At 32.0% G+C, this 18,746-nt stretch overlaps 1 long non-coding RNA gene across 1 annotated transcript; it reads left to right on the top strand.

Annotated features, from left to right (window-relative positions):
- Positions 1–13,449: 13,449 nt before the first annotated feature.
- LOC136235076 (uncharacterized) lies at positions 13,450–17,545 on the top strand. Its single transcript, XR_010691638.1, has 4 exons — positions 13,450–13,549; positions 14,418–14,493; positions 15,575–15,799; positions 15,883–17,545. It is a non-coding gene; the product is annotated as an uncharacterized lncRNA (long non-coding RNA).
- The last annotated feature ends 1,201 nt before the right edge of the window (positions 17,546–18,746 follow it).

Below are 18,746 nucleotides of genomic sequence, written 5' to 3'. Positions count from 1 at the left end.
GAATCTTATTAAAAAAATGAAAGAATTACAAAGAGAGAGTTAAAGGAAACGAACATGAGCTATATTACATAGATCGTCAAAAATAAAAGAATTGCAAAATGGAGGAGGAGAGCTCCACCAAGTAATATCTGCAGAGGTTTTGCCGTAGTTTGCAAGACTATCAGCTACTTGATTTCCTTCTTTGTAAATGTGGGAGATCTTACAATTCATTGCTGTGGTGTGATCAAGACATTGAAGCCAATCCTGTCTGATTGTCCACGGAACGTTTTTCGACTTGCTGGTTAATAGGGCAATTGCATACGAAGAATCAGATTCAATCCATAGGTTAGTCCAATCCCGTTCCCACGCAGACTCCACGGCAAAAATTATAGCTTTTAACTCTGCAATGTGAGCATAGGAGTCAGGGATATTGAAAGGCGAAGCAACCCATCGCAAATCCTCTCGAGTTTCGAAAAACTCCCCCTGCACCAGCCATTCCCGGAGCCCCCGCGGCTGCCCCATCCATATTAACTTTGACCCAGCCCGTGAGTGGAGGGATCCATCTGACAATTATGAAGTTTGGCTCGGACGGAGGCCTGTTGCGGAATCCAGCTCCCTGCTCTAATTCCCGGATATGGTAGAGTAGCTTGTGTTTTAAAATTTGGATTGAAGGGAGGTCTTCCTCAAAAATTGCTCTGTTTCTTATATGCCATATGGACCAAACGCAAGTGACCACAGCCCCTTGCCAAAGTTTTCTGACCTATTTACGGGTCCTCACTTCACGCAATAGTCGAAACAGAATTGAGAAGGTCCCTATCAGAGCTATTGTCACGGCAAACAGGTCTTGAACAAAGTCCCACAAGCTTTTCGCGGTGCTGCAATTCACGAATAAGTGATCTAAGGATTCTAGCTCCATTTTGCAAAGCTCACAGCGTGAGGCCATGACGAAGCCGCGACGCTGAAGATGCAATTGAGTGGCGAGTTTCTGGTTAACAAGCAACCAGCAGGTGAAGGATCACCGAGGATGGATGGTCGGGTTCCAAACAAACTTACGCCAAGGAACATCTTCAGTAGAGTGCAGCGACTCATAGAAGTTACGGGCTGCTAGTGTTCCAGACTCCGATTTAGTCCAAATGCAAACATCGATTAGGTCTCGTCCCATATGAATCCGCTGTATATTCTGCTGAACCACTGTCGGGAGCTGGTCAATATTGATCCATTCACTACCACATCTGAAGTTCTGAACCGCTTCATACATAGAGTTCTGATTCCGCTGCGGGATATCTAGCTGGTTAGCAACCGATGGGGTAATCCAGCCCTCCGTCCAGAAATTTAGAGTTCTCACCAAACCACCAAATTACATCCTGTTTAATTTTCTCATATATAGGCCTTGCAGATTACATTGGCCTTGCAGATGCCCAAATAGATGAATTGGAAACATACCTCTTTGATAGCCCAAACTTAAGTAAAAAATTATTATAAAATAAATTGAAAAAAAAGTACTAGTGAATTTTTTTTCATTGAATAAATATAATAAAGCTCAATGTTTAAAATATTAAAGCGAACTAATAACTATAAAATCAAATCTTATTTTAAATTCTAAGAACTACAAAGTGAAGCTTTATGAGTTTGAAGTCTATTGAGAATTAAACTATATATTTATCATCTTCGCATCAATGATTTTGACCATGCAAGTTAATTGACAAAAGAAATAAATAAGTTGTAGAATCAAAGGATAACACATTGAATCCACTAACCTAAAAGAACTGAGATCGAATTGAAAATACATAAAAAGGTGAGACTCAAGCCCAACAAATTTAAGGCGTTATATGAAAGAAACCTCTACCTTGTTGACTGGATATCCGAAGCTCTAGGTTTAAAAGGACAACCTAATTGCATAAATTTTGTGTGGTCATTATGGGGTTCAACCCTAGTCCATTCCTATGATATAAACAGTGATATAAAATAGAAAAAATGTTCATCTATGATTTAGAATGCCCACTCTCCGTATTGGAATTTCTCTACTAGATCCATATCATCTCTAAAAACATATCTCATGTTCACTAATTATTTATTATTTTATCATTAAAATATGAACCTATATTTAAACGATGTTGTTTACAGATTAGGAGCTCCTCTAAGTGATTTTTAAATTAGCTCTTCAAATTTTAAATTAAGAATCCAACTAGAAGACTGGTGGAGATGTTCTTATGATCTATTTTTAGCTTATCGGTGTAACCCTGATGATATGTTGGATGAATTACATGGAGCTGTAGTGTTTAGTAAGATAGATTTAAAAAGCGGATACCATCAGATTAGAATGAGAGAAGGGGATGAATGGAAAACTGCTTTTAAAACTAAACACAGTTTGTATGAATGGCTCGTTATGCCTTTTGGTCTAACTAATGCACCATCAACTTTTATGCGCTTAATGAATCATGTGTTGCGTGCATTTATAGGCAAGTTTGTGGTAGTTTACTTCGATGACATGTTAGTGTATAGTAAATCATTAGAAGAGCATATAGGACACTTGAAAAGTGTCTTTGATGTGCTTAGAAAGGAAAAATTATATGCTAACATGCATTAGTAGAAAAATGGCCATTTGCATCGACGTATTTGCATCGGCCTTTATAAAGTGCGATGCAAAAGGACCATTTGCATCGGCCATTTATTTGGGGCCGATGCAAAAGGACCATTTGCATCGGCCATTTATTTCGGGCCGATGCAAATGTTTTGATATTTAGTATTTGCATCGGCCATGTATAAATAATTCATCAAAATACATATAACTGTTTTATTTGATCGAGAAACTTGTTTGGAACATCCGATATGATAGTTGAATTATTATCAAATCAGTCGGTTCAAAGTTTCTATTATATAGAGGTAAAATTGAACTTGTTTGACAGTATTATGGATAAAATTGCACAATTTTATATGTTAGGGGTAATTTGTACTTCTCTAAAATTATTAGAGGCAAATTTGGATTTTATCCCGAAATTAACAGAAAGATTAGTACAATATATTTTCTTACTATTCTATATTTTTTATAGAATTATTAAGAATAACATTAATATTATTTTAATTGTAAATAATTTATTAATCCATACATTTTTACACGAATCTTTTTCATGGCTCAATAAATAATTTGATAAGCCAATGTTTCAGAATACGGCTAACCAACATATTAACTAATCGATTACGATAAATTGGATCAGATTTTGCAATTTTCTCTTCTACAGTACGATAACTAATAGTGTGTGAGTTAAAAAGTACGAACTAATAAATTTTTTATCCTAATTTAAATAATAATACAAATTTAATGTAATATTTTAATTTAAATATTAAATAAAATTAAATAATTATTATGTAAGTGAAAGGAATATTAATTTATTAAATAATTATATGCAGTTGGGTAACATTTTTCTTTTAATATGGCCTCAACTATTTTTCGAGCCCGCTAATTAGTTAATCGTAGAAATATTTAATAATCGTATAGTGTAGTCCACATAAATCTTTCACTTTATAAAAAATAAAGTAAGCATAGCATCTACCTTATTTCAAGACCGGTTCTGGGTCTAGAGATGGCAACGGGTACTGTATCTGCAGGTACCCGGTATTATACCCGACCCTAATAGGACTATTCGTACCCTATATAAAAGGATATGAGATCAAAACCATTATTCGTTAGGGTAATGGGACGGGTATGGGAATACCCCCAGAATATCCATTACCTGACATAACTTTTTTATATATTAATAAATATCATTGTTTTTTAGATATAAGACGCGAGATTTGAACTCAATCTTTTGTTTTTCAACCATTGAGTTATACCATTAGGCTACTTTATTTTTATTAATTAAAGTCCAATTTGTTCAATTTTTAAATAGATGATTTATTAAATGTCTATTTGTTAGATTTGTAATATTTTTTGTTTTATTTATTGATTCTTAACCGGTAAAGACACCAGTGAGTACCCGCGAATTAAATGGGACGGATATTGGAAGCAGAAAGTATACCCCTTAGGGTAATGCGACGGGTATGGGTAATTAAAAAATAAAAGGATAAAGGTTTGTGATTGACATTATCCACGGGTACCCTACCCGTTGTCATCCCTACTTAATTCTAGGTTCGGGGTGCGCCAACCTAGGGTCTAGGACTGGAGGGGCCCTAATTTTTTTTAGTTTTATATGTATATATGAAAGTTAATTTTTTTAATATAAATAGCGATAAATTCATACAGGATACCCTAATTTTTTCTGAAAGCCTATTGATAAAAAAAAATTAAAAGATCTATCCAACTTTTACACTTTAATTAGTAGTATTATATGGAAAAATTACACAGAAATTCATCTTTTAACAATTATTTACAATTATGTCAAGTCATAATTTTAGGTTATGTCAAACTAATAAAATCAATACTTTTAATATATTTTAAGGATTAGAATTTATAAATTAGAAGTCTAGAATATACTTTCTAGGGTTTATGATTTTGAATTTGAGTCTAGAATTTTCAAACTATAGTGTAAAATCATAATATACGAAAAATAATAACATATTAATTCATAATAACATATTAAGAATTAAATTTGATGATATGATTTAGTTATAATTTTTTATTTAATTATGATATTCATGTATTTTACCCTAAATTTTATATTAAAGACTCTTATTGTTTATTTTATTCCTAAATTATCAGGACCGGCCTGCCTTATCTCTATACAAGACTAGAGTAGTATACATTCAACATCCAGCCAATAGAAAAGCAAGTCTAAGGTGGTCAATTACGGATGGCTCAAAAAGTATGAGGGCCCAACCTTTGATGGATAAATACTTAACTTTTTGAAAGGATAAATACTTGATGCATGGGTGTTTGAGCAAAGGAACTTTAGCTCGTTTGGATTTCTGATCCGTGATGGACAAGGAAGTTGTTTTGCAGCTAGAATGGGTTTCCTTGCGGACATAATCGATCCTCCTATGGTGGAGGCCATGACAATTCGTGAAGCATTATCATGAGTTAAGAACTACAACATTGACCATATTGAATTCCAATCGGATTGTTTGACTGTAGTTCACGCTATCCAAATCCCTAACGTCTAATTATCCTATTTGTCTGATATAGTCAGGGAGTGCCGTGATCTGCTATGAGATTTGAATTTTTGTTCTATCTCTTTTGTAAAACGTGCAGTGAATTTAGCAGTCCATAGCTTAGTTAAAGCTGTTATTTCTAGATGTGTTCGTGGTGAGTGGCCTGTCCACCACCGTTTATTCTTAATGTTTTATCTGCTGATAGTGCTTAATGAAATGCTAGTTTATTTTCAAAAAAATAATATAAACCGAGAAACATGAACTCACTTTTTTAATTCAAGAAATTAAAAAAAAAAGAAACACAAACAAAATTCAAGCAAATGAAGCTCAATAGATCCTTATGTTGTGTTATTAGAGGCTTATAATGAAACAATTTAATTTTAACTCTGATTTTAATTTTTTTTATATAAATAATATTTTGGACAGGATTTCAACAAGGTAATTATATGTTAAATCCGATTAGGTTACGGCCTCCTAACCCATCAAAAGGTCTAATTAGGAATTTTTTTTCTGACGGTAGTAATTTCACACAACAAAAACTAATAACATATCAATTTAAGTTGTTACCTAAATTTAATTATGATCAACATTTAAAAATATTTGCATATTACTTGACAAGACAAAATAATCTTCAACTATCCAATTGACCAACAAATACCATATAATATTTATATATTTGTATAGGATTGCCTTGAACATTTTTGGAATTCAAAAATTAGGCCATGTTCATTTAAAAAAAAGGAAAATTTACATAGAGATACATTTTTTAAAAATTATTTACAACTATATCAAATATTATTTAAATAATGCCAAACCATGAAAATCATCATTTTTGATATATTTTAAGGACTAAGATTTATAAATCATGAATCTGGAATATGTTTTATAGAGTTAGAATTTATGAATTGGGGTCTTAAATTTATAAATAAGAGTATAAAATCATATTTATTTTTTAAAATATAAAAAATAATAACATATTTAGAATTAAGTTTTGTGATATGATGTAATTGTAATTTTTATACCCAATATGATATTCCTGTAACCAGCCCTTAAAAAAATAGGGAAAATTACACAGAAATTCATCATTTACTATTTATAAATATGTCAAGTCATAATTTTTTATTATATCAAACTAGTAAAGTTATTACTTTTAATATATTTTAAAGATTAGAATTTATAAATTAGAAGTGTAGAATATATTTTCTAGGGTTTATGATTTATGAATTGGAGTCTAGAATTTTTAAACTATGATGTAAAATCATAATATATGGAGAATAATGACATATTAAGAATTAAATTTGGTGATATGACTTAATTGTAATTTTGTGTACTTAATTATGATATTCATGTATTTGACCAAAAAAAAATACTGCTTTCATATTAATGTATATAAAAGTAAACACCAAAATAGTTTAACTTGATTTTTATAAATATAATAAAAATGATTTAATTATATATTGTATAATAATAATAATAACTCACAGCTTTCTCGCGCGGCCCAGGTTCGACATGGAAACCTCGGCGCGGAAGAGAGAGTGCGTCCTCTGTCCTCTGTTGATTAGATAAAGAGAAACATCAATAGAGAATTATGAAGATGAAATAAAAACAATCTATCGATCTATTTCATATGTTAAGAAAATAACCTGAGAATGAGATCGAAAACGAGTAGAGAAGTTGGAAGTTTTTAGTAGAAACGCCATCTTTCTTTCCCGGGGACGAAACTCCGACAGCGAGATTGCCGATTCAAAGGGGGCTGCTAAAGTAATTAAGATTAGTGAACTGAAATTTCACTGTTCACTTCTGCGAATCTGCGATCACTCTGTAATTGACATCAATTTCAATTTAGCGACTCAATTAATATATTAATATAAAATATTTATTATTAATTAAATTAATTGTTTTTTAACAAATTGTTTAAAATATTAAATTAAGGGAAAATTACAAAACTGGGTCAAATATATTTAACCCATTTACTAATTCTACTACATATCTAAACTGATTTTGTGTGACTTTTCAAAAATACCCTCAATATTTACGCGGGACTCGCCCCATCCCGTATGACTTCGCATATTCACCCATATGCGAAGCCTGCGAAGTTAATGTTTTGATTTACTTAATGAATTTAGTTCGCATATGCGAAGCCTGCAAAGCTGAAGTTTGTTTTGCTTGATGAATTTAGTTCGCATATGCGAATGCTGGATATGATTTGAAGCTAATACGTGAAGTGGTATATAACAAAAAATGGCAAACAACAACGGATTCGAACATTAAAATCGTAACATTATCAAAATTTACAACAAGATTGCCACAATAACAACATTCAAATCATAACATTATCAAAATTTACAACAAGATTGCCACAATGAACTCTACTAACTAATCATTTCAAAGTGAACCTAACTAATCCGATACCAATTTTGAATCGGATGAGTAATCTTGGTGTGCACCTTGGGACACATCCATCCCAAAAGGTCTGGACTTCTAGACCTTTTGGGATGTCGCACGGTGCACACCAAGATTACTCATCCGATTCAAGATTGACACCGGATTAAGTTAGGTCCACTTTGAAGATTGGCACCATGGGATGGACGTGTCCCATGGTGCACCCCGAGATTGACACAACCTCTCCTAACCAATCATTTTAGGAGTGAATGTGTCAATCTTGGGGAAGTTCATCCCTATACAGGAAGGAAAATCATCTCCCCTGCAGCCCAGTACGCCGCCTTCCATAAAGGGATGTTACGTATTCAACCATATACAGAAAAAATTAATCGTGTTAGGCAGGGAAAAAGACGATTTTTGCTTCGCGAAATGAAAATTAGCGAAGCATGCGAATGTAAATGTGCAGGGGAAGAGGTGATTTTACTTCGCATATCGATTTTTTCGCGAAGTCTGCGAGGTCTGAAATGTGACTATCTACGTCGCATATCGATGCTTTCGCGAAGTCTGCGAGGACTGAAACGTGAGGATCTATTCGTAGACTTCGCGAACTAATCGATTCGCGAGGTAGATCCATACGTTTCAGACTCTTTCTCTTCGCAGATCTTCGCGAAATCATCAATTCACGAAGTAGATCATCACTTTCCAGGCTCGTTCTCTTCGCAAAGCTTAGCGAAACCATCGATTGCGAAGTGAATTCATGAAAAAACGCAGAAAAAAAACAGATACTTATATTTTTCACCCCTTTCACCCCCAAAAGCGACAATAACAATATGATAACATAGGAAGAACGAAGGAAATAACGTAGAAAAACCATTTCTTTGATGGTAACAAGAAGAAAGAAACCAAGCAACGAACAGGAAGATGAAAAACCATTTACTCGTTTTCTAGGGTTGGGAAGTTGCAGAATCGAGAGATGAAGAGATGAAAAAGAGAAATTCATCGTGATTTTGACTAAATGGTGCAGATTTCGTGCAATTTAAAGGAAGAAAGGAAGATCAAAAGTCTTGAAATCATTAATGCAGGAGCAACTTTTCGCATAACCAATGAGATGGGGGGAGCGGCGATTCGCGAGTGGTGGAAGTGGGAAGGTTAGGGATATTTTTGGAAAGTCATACAAAATCAGTCTAGATATGTAGTAGAATTAGTAAATGAGTTAAATATGTAAATGGGCCTCCCATTTGACCCAGTTTTATAATTTTCTCTTAATTTTATTTTATTTTATTTTATTGAGAAAAATGATTGTAATGAGTAGATGAAAGAAGAATTACACGAACCAAATTATAATAATGAATAAAACTTCACACAAGTAAAGTCTAAAACCAATACAATATCTACGAAGAGATAAAAACGATTATAAATAGCAAAACAAACCATAAAAAAATATAAAACAATATCAAATAACACTATAATATATATTTTTCGTAAATTCAAATCTGTAGAAAGCATCTACAATCCAAATTTCATATTTTAAGTTATTCCGAACATTCAGATCTGAGTCTTTTTTTTGTTGCAACCATGAAGATTTATTGATCCACGAATAAGATAAATCATTTCCGCTCTTGCTAAATTCAAGAAAGGTATAAACGACAGAATAAAGAGAGTAGATACAATTCAGACGGATAAAGAAATCCGACAAAATATATGATACAGACAAAAAAAAAAAAAACACAGAAACTTAACCCGTTGGACTCCTTATTGTATTTTTCTTGTTTTACGACCTTAATGCAAAAATACTCCTAACGTTTATAAACCGTAGCAATTTTATTCCTAATATTGATAGCCAAGAGCAATTTTACCCTAAATATTGGTAAATTTGGTTAATTTCAGACATTATTATAAAATATAGATATTTTGTTCCTTATTCTCCACCAATTCACCTAAATTGATTCTAAAAAAAAATTCATATTTTTTTTATGATTTAAAAATGAAATTGCAGATTAATATTTTTAAACCCGGTGAAATATTGATTTTTTATTCAACTCATACAAAATACAGTATATTTTTTAATTTTTTAAAAAGTTTTCACATTTAATCATATATTTATTATCCGTTACTAATTGATAAAATGACGCACATGTGAAGTATAGAGGATAAATTACGCCCGTGGCAACAGATCTTTGTCCATTTAACATTATGACCACTAAATTTCAATTCTTAACAGTATGAACACTTAACTTTACACTTTTAACATCGGTGGCCACTCAACGCCTCAAAACGACCAATGACGGTCTGAAAATAAAAAATTCGAAGAGTTAATGATATTCCAAGGACCTTTAATTCTTAAAAAATTTCGTTTTGAGGTCATTTAGGTGTTGTTTGGTTAGGATATAGAACACAAATTTTTAGAGAAAGAAAACTCTATTAATGTGATTTTGGAACATAAAAAATGTAGTTTCATGCTAAATGTCGTTCTCAATAACTTTAATTCTTAAATATTTTTACTTTGAGGTCGTTAACGGTCATTTTGAGGATTTGGTTAAAGTTGAGTGGTTGCCGGTGTTTAAAAGTGTAAAATTTAATGGTTATGCCGTTAAGAATTGAAGTTTAGTGGCCACAGTGTTAAAATGGGCAAAGTTCATTAGCCATGGGTGTAATTTACCCGAAGTATAGATGACAAGATTCATGACCAATAAGACAATTTGATGAATAATTTCTCCAATTGCTCCAACTTATGGCCCATTTGTTTTGCCTATTGTTTACTGTTACGGTTTGCTGTTGGAAGAATCTGCTTTTTCAAAAAGCAAATATTCTCTACTTTTATAAAATGCTACTTTTCGGATGTAAAAGACAAACATGAGATCACTAACCAAACACCTAAAACTCTTTTTTTTAAGTGAAAAGGCAAATAAGAGCATGAAAAAGCAACCAAACACCCATTTATTAACGTTAGAAGTAAAATTGATTTTGGGTGCCAACATTAAAGGTAAAATTGCACAAATTTAGACGTTATAGGTAAAATTGCTCCTAGATGTATATGTTAGGCGTATTTTTACACCTTATCCCATAAATTAATTATATTAATAATTATATTTATAATAACTAAACTAATTAAAAGACCCAATAATAATGATTTTAAGATAAAAATAACAATTATATACCTATTTTCAAATAAAATGGACACAATTATTAAGTAATTAATATTTAATATCAATTAAATTTAATTATTATTATTTTTAGAGAAAATTTCATTTTATTAAAATTAAACTCACATTCCCATATAAAACACTCTCTAAAAAATTAGGAATACAAAAGGCAATAAAATGACTAGCATTGGAATAAGAATGACGAGCTAACTCATGAGCAACTTCGTTCGCTAATCGATGAACAAACATCACCACATAAGTCGTGTGGTTCTGAAGAAGTTTGTTGATGTCTTGAACTACACTATTATACTCCGTAAGATCCTTGTGGCTTGAGCCACCAACTATTCATTATCTCTTTTTGCGTTAGCTTCAAAATCGATATTGTTGTAATTTAAGAAAAATGTCTAAGGGATTTTAATTAATTTTTAATTATTAAATATTAATGACACACATAAATTGATTTTAAATACATTGACTATATATATGATAAGGTGTCGAGACTGAACTGTAGCTGGTCCACTGATTCGGTCAACTTATGCTATGAACTTTCCGACGATAAGTCAGTGAGAGATGAATAGATAGAGAAAGTATTTATAGAGAGAGAGCATATCACATTTTTAGGGTGTTACCTAGCTTTTTTTTTATATATACATTAAATCTTTATTTGATGTGTCAGTTATGTGAATAATTCAAACTCTGTTTAACATTGCGGGAAACTATAAGAATATCATTTTTCCTCTAAAGTAGAATAGTTAATAAATTATATGATGTGACAATCTATATATTTATTGACGTGTTAAAACAGTGACACACTGACAATTCTATTTGCATTAAATTGTGTTTGAACCACACACACTTAATGGGTTAAAAATAAATGATCAAGGACTTAATGTCTCAATTTGAAAGACTAAAACCTTAACGCGTTCAAAATAATTTATTAGAGGCTTAATATATACATTTAAAAGATTAAAGGCTGAATCAATAAAATTTAAATTTATGAGAGACTTAAATATTTATTTTTGATGATCATGTTGGTGAACAACTTCTTATCAATTTTTTTTTAGAGATAATGTGTAAAAATACCTCTAACGTTTATAGTCAGGAGCATTTTTACTCCTAATGTCAAAAATTGTGCAATTTTACCTTAAAGTTTGCATCAAGAGCAATTTTACCTATAACATTGATAAATTTGATCAATTTCAGATATTATTATAAAATATATATATTTTTTTGTTTATTAGTCTCCAGCCATTGCATATCAATTGATTTAAAAAAATTATATTTTTTTTTGTGATTTATTAATAGAATTAGAGATTGATATTTATAAATTTGACGAAATATTTGAATTTTTTTTTTTCACAACTCCTGTAAAAGATTTTATATATATATATATTGTATTTTTATTTATGTGTAATTATATGTTTATAACTATTACCCACGAGTGATAAAACGATGCATATGTGAAATGCAGATAACAATATTCATGATCGAGAAAACAAGTTGATGAATTATTGCTTAAATTAACCAAATTTATCAACGTTAATGGTGGAGTTACTCATGACTGCCAACGTTAAGATAAAATCGCTCTTGACTTTCAATATTAAGAATAAAATTGCATCATGTAAAACATTAACGATAAAATTGCTCATAATAATAAACATTGAGGTATTTTTACACCTTATCTCGATTTTTTAATATAATTTCAATTTTGATTTACGAAACTTTTAAGTGTTAGAGATATTAATCATCAAGGTGTTAATTAATTAATAAATTATAATTTTCTACCAATTACAAATTCTTTTTAAAGAAGTTAAAGTCTTCAAATTTAGGTATTTGGCTCCCAAAACTAAAGTTTCAAAGACAATTAAACCTTGAACTATCAAAACCATCAATCAGATTCCTGAACTAACCAAAAATCAACAACTGAGTCTCATTTTAAACAAAAATGATCAATTGATGCCTCGTCGAAAATCATTCGGTTGAATAGTTTCAGACCCTTTTCCCCAAACTCATTTTGAACCAATACAAAGATTATTATCGTCTATATCAAATAAGTATAGTTTCTGATTTTAAGATGAGATAGAGATTCAATTGATGATTTTTGTTTAGTTCAAAAATCTAATTAATAATTTTAATAGTTAAGATTCCTAATTTCTGATTTGGGGACTCAGAATGTAAATAATGACAATTCTTTAACAAAAAAATCCTTAAAATATTAAGGGTAATTAATTTATTAGCTCTTATATTTTGACAAAACATACTGTTTAGTTCCTGTATTTTCAAAAACATACAGTAAGGTCTCTAATCTTTTCCTTGATGAACTGTTTAGTCCCTAACGTTTTGCTCAGTGAACTGTTTAGTCCCTGTCGTTAGACTCTCATGAAGATTTTGTTAGTCAATTTGAATTTGAGTCAAACTCTAATTAAAATAAAAATATAATGTCTTAACTACCCTTTACCACATATCAATCATAGAACCAAACACCTCAAAAGCAAAAGCAATTTTAATTCAAACAGGAAGAGTGGACATGAGAGATTCGATTATGGATTAGGGATTCAATTATTTCTTCGTTTTTTTGTGAGGGAAAAGCATAGAAGTGTGAATTGCTTTTGACTGATAATTAGTAAAGGGTAATTTAATCATTTCTGAATTCATAAACGGTAAAAAATCTAACAAATAGACGGAAAAACTAAACAGTTCACTGAGAAAAAAGTTAAGGATCTTACCGTATGTTTTTAAAAACACAATGACTAAACAGTGTGTTTTGTCAAAATATAGGGACTAATAAATTAATTACCCAAATATTAATAAAACACACTGGTGGTGATTTTCAACAAATTATAAATACTGCCACTTAGGGCACACCTACAAGCAGTTCTAGAAGTTTGAATCGAACGTGAGGGGTGGGTCTTCTGTCTTCTCCGCCGTGCGGGTGGGTCACCTCCAACAGCTACTTTTTGGTAAATCTTTCTTCTTTTGCTTTGTTGTATTTTATGTTTGAATCGGAATGCTGAAGATCTAGTCTGAATGACAAAATTTTAAGTTTTAGCTTCTCCACAGTTTGTGTGATTTTGAACATCTGAGTTCCGATTTTAAAAAGGCCCATTTTTTTTTCTGAATTTTGACAACTCGTGTTAGCTCCATTCTTTCCAAGTAAAGATCACGGGGTCAACTCGTTCTAAGCCAGCCAAGGGTTAGATCTCACAATATCTTTGTGCTCGAACCTCGTGGTATAGGTCCTGGTCATCTTTTAGCTTTCCCTGCAAAGGGATAAGTTCTGTTGAGAGCAGCTTGCCACAAGCATTCTCCACGAAATAGATTAGCCCACTGCTTTCTAAATGATACTAGAGTGTCATTTTGGGACTTATTTGACATTAGAAGTACAATTGAAGGAACATTCTTCCATTTTCACATGGCAGTTCAGAACTGAGAGAGGCGTTTCTCTGGAAATATGTTGCTGCTCAATAGAATACCATTTGTGAATTAGAGGATTATATATGTGTTTACTTTCATCTATGTTTGCCACTTACTGGAAATTCAATTTTAGTTAGTATAAATGTATAACTAGATGTGGATTTTGAAAATAAAGCAACCTATGTTAATGAGTGTATTGGAAATAATTGATATCCTTTTTTTTGTTCATTGTTTTCATTAGTTTATGAATGGGATTTTTTATTATAGCTGTGTGTAATCTTTTAAAATTTTCCATTATGCACCATTGGCTGTTTGTTAATTCAATGTAATGATGACAATGTGGTGGTTGGATAACTATTTTCATGCTATTAACAAATGTATATTTTGAATTGATTGTTGATTTATTGGATGCAGAAACTTAAGAGTTTTGCTGAAGAAAGAGCTGGAGAACAGTGATGTTGGGGGTTTGGGGAGGATTGTACTTCCAAAGGTGAGGTTTACTGAACTGAGGGTCCATAAGAGAATTTTGAAAATACATTAATTTTTTTTATCTTCAGAAAATAAGTAATTCTCGTGTTTGCATAATCCTACGAATTAGATAAATCAATTCAGTTGCCTGCTTTCAAGATGATTCAACTTGGTATGTTTATGATATGACTCGTTTGCATAGAGAGCCACCCCCTGTCATTGTCTTATGTTTTTTTTTTTACTTATTTCTATGAAGATGATGACACTGGTTGTTGTACTAGGGAGGGTTTATTAGGAACAAGTATTGAAATTTTTGCTCTTTATAATCATCATTAATTCAAAAGTGTCATATCCAAGAGACATTCTTTACTTTTCCTAAAAGTAAGTTTCTTTTGGGTCTCCTTTGTGGGCTACAATGGTCATTCTCAAATTGGGTAAAACTTCCTTATTCATTACTAATTGGGCTATAATTTTCTTTTAAAGTATAATCTTCATACTAATATCAGGAGTTATCTGCTTCTTTACTTGCTATTATTATGAAGTGGTATGTCTCAAGGCTAGACGATTATTGACATGCACAAATTTTTGCAAATTTGTGTTATAAGCTGACTTTATAACTAATATTCAATTTGCAGTCCATTTCACTGTTGATTCATGAATTGATATTTTAATATGATTTCATTGATATTTTAATTATCTTATTTCTCTAATAATCTCATTAACATGTAAATATCAAATTTATTAAAATGACACATCAATTTGAAGGTTGAAATAGAAATTCATTTTTTGATTTTCCATTTCGAAAACCGAAAATTGGGAAAAAAAGAGAATTGGAAAATGTTTTCTAAAACTGAACAAGATCTTAGTTGTGCACCATTCCTGAAACTTCAATTTCTTTGTAACGCTTCCAATTCTCCTATTTTTTTTAAAAATTGAAGATTTAGAATTTTGAATGCATATAATTCTGAATCACAAAATTCATTCCAAATTCGCAACTTGAGAAATTTTCTGCTATTTTCTGTTCTGACCAGTTTGTGCCCTTATTCTCCTAAGGAAATGATGATATGAGGTTATATGCTGATTTAATTGGGTGGATGCTTCAGGTTACTAGTGCAGCTATCAAGTATACAAATAGTCTGATGCAGTTTGTCAAGGATTTATGGACTGAGACTAATTGTGATGGAAGATTGATCCTTCATTGTGATAGCTACAACAAAACATTCCCTAGTCCAACTCTTTTCAAAACATCAAATGCACGTATGGAATCATCGAGTTCAGGAACTATGCCAATAAATGCAATGAACTTGGTCGAAATGTTCCTAGATTCGGTAAGTAAGTGAGAATTAGCCCCAGTTCTCATTACATTACATATGCAATGACTGAATTGAAGAACTTTCTTTTGATTATGCAGAGTAAATGGGTGGTGGATCTCTTTCCAATAATTATTACCAAAGCATGCATAATTCAAGTACTTGAAATTGGAACATTAGGACACGGAAACTGTAACATTATGCAAAACACATTAAAAATCCCTAGATTTTATGATGACAGATCTGATGGAGACATGTTTGAAACACATTAAAAACAACTTCAAGTTTGTTAGCTTGGACAAAAACCAAGCAACGCTAGGTATTATCTAGATGATACTGCTGATGTACAGCCATTGGCAACTTCTTCAAGTTCGAAATTGAGGTGCAACACAGAAGAGCAAGTGTCTTTTGACATTGGCATTTAAAAAGGTGTACACTGTTGCCTTTTCATCCCATGTTTATCAATTATGATTTTTATTTTGGTATTTGAGTTGATTTGGAAAGATGATGAAAGACATTTATTTAGTAGTGTTGATTCATATATGACTGAAGGAAGAAGGTTTTTTTTAGAAAATAAATATGTTCTAGTCGTCATATGCACAAGCTTTGACCCAGTTATGTTCAATTTCCAATTCCAAATGATCATTGCTTATTTTTTTTTTTTGTGCTTTTGTCTTTTGAAAATTATAAACAGCACAGTTAGATGCAAGAATATTTCAAAATATTAGAACCAAGGTTAATAAGTGTTGGTTTTTGTTCAAAAAACCATAAATTATGTTTAACGTTCAAAATAGAGCATTATCCTGTTTCTTTTTTGAATTTTCGTTGTTTTGTATTGATGAGATGATTATATTGTTGTTTTATAGTTGTGGATATTAATGGAAGATGAGATTGCAACTGATTCATCTTGCTTTTGATGCTTAATACTGTTTTTGAAATCTCTACTTGTTTTAATGGGAGTTGAGATTGCAACTGATTCATGTGAATGCTTCTGGTTTTTATGATTACAATTACTTAAATATTCAACTGATTCAACTGTGTTTCTGCAATAACATCACCATCTCCTCCTAAGTTTATGATTAGCACTAAGTTATCCATTTGTTGTAAATCTAATTCCAGGAAGATAAACTCCAATACGGAGAGTCAGCATAGCATTCGAAATCAAGGACGCTCTTGCGGAGGCAGGTGCAAAGCATGCTAGCTAGGTATGTTGGTCAACTGAATAAAGCAATGGAACTTAAGCGACATAAAGAACGGGGCCCACTCAGAAACTATTAATAGAAGAGTTTCTGGTATAGCGAAAGAAGAACGGGGGAGGCTGTCCAAAACACCACCAGTTTGGAGCATGGATATGTGTGTACAGCAGTCCCTCCCTCGCATTGAACTGGTAGAAGTTGTATCTTGTATGGACTTGGTAGTGATCTTGTATGCAACTAAATTCCCCCATTTCCTTGCAATAATAAATAGCGGATAAAAAGAATGGGCATTGGGAGCATGCATCGAACAAGCAGAGGCAAGTCACCTGAGGCTACTGGCAAGAAGCGTTTCTGGTATAGAGAAAGAAGTACGGAAAGTTCACAGGGAGGCCCTCCAAAACACCACTAATTTGGAGCATGGATATCTGTGTACAGCTGTATGTATCTTCGAACAATGTGTTTCAAAGTTCACCCAAAACACCACCAGTTTGGAGCATGGATATGTGTCTACAGCTGTATGTATCTTCAAACAAGGTGTTTCTTACTAAAATCTTGTACAGCAGTCCCCCCCCCCCCCCTCCCATTGAACTGGTAGAAGTTGATCTTGTATGCTACTAAGTTCCCCATTTCCTTGCAATGATGAAATAGCGGATAAATTCACCTAAGGCTACTGGCAAATGGAAATCTGATATTTTGGGCTACTGGCAAGTCTCTAAATATCTATTTTTCGAGAACTATGTTTCGTACTGATTCTCGAAAGCTCTTGATTGAGGTTTACAACGTAACCTAAGAGAGGATGAATTCTTTCACAAATACATACAGATAAGTTTTGTGTAGACAGCCTGTCCTCTCCCTCAAAATGATCCTACTTTCCCCTCGCCTACAGTCTGGTTTTGACCGAGCAGATTAATTATTAACTGGTAATTAGAAAGTGTAGCATTTTCTTGTTCAAACTCTTACACATACAGATAATGTAACTTATGTTTGTAATACAGATATGTTTAGGACAACTTGGTGTTGATCTCCTACTACTGATAAAATCTTGATTGCTTTTGTTGCTATTTGCTATTGATTTTCTTTCAAATAGTTATTGAAAGTTGTTTCTTGTTCATCAAAATTAACCTCTCATCAAACCTGATCAACCTTTACGTGTATAAAATCACTTTCCCAAATATAAGGTTGTCAATAAGCATTAACACAGGAAAATTTAATGATCAAACAATCTTTCTTCCCATCTTTTGCCCTCTTTCTTTACTCTGAAGAGCCGCTCACAATCCGAACCAAACTAATAAACAAAAGAAAATTAACTTAAGAGATTAGCAATGAAGACTCGATCCTTTTCATTTTCTAGAAAAACGAACCGAGCTCTCACACCTCTAATACCATGTCAATCTGTTTTTCTTTTATTTAATTCAAAATAATTATGGGGAAATAAATTGGAAGATAACTAACTCATGTTACTCTTATAATTGCATTGCTCGCTTGTGGCACATAATTTTTGTTAACACATGCAATTAAATCTTTTTTAGAGTTGTAAAGATTGAGTCCCTTACCATTTATGTTTACAAATTTGGCTCTTGATCTTTAGTTTTTACACATGTTGAGCCCTCCATAACTATTTATTAATTTAAGCCCTTAGTGAATGGTTTAATATGTATGAAAATCATCAAGCCTTTCACTCAATGAACTTATTAATGTAGATAGCACCAGTAGCTGTTGTATTTCTCAGCATAGTGTATCTCGTCTTTAATTTTTCTCTATTTATTTTG

This window comes from Euphorbia lathyris, chromosome 7, assembly GCF_963576675.1.
Source record: "Euphorbia lathyris chromosome 7, ddEupLath1.1, whole genome shotgun sequence".
NCBI classification, from domain to species: Eukaryota; Viridiplantae; Streptophyta; class Magnoliopsida; order Malpighiales; family Euphorbiaceae; genus Euphorbia; species Euphorbia lathyris.
Note: the sequence above shows the minus strand (reverse complement) of the source record. Positions and strands in the feature narration are given on the sequence as shown.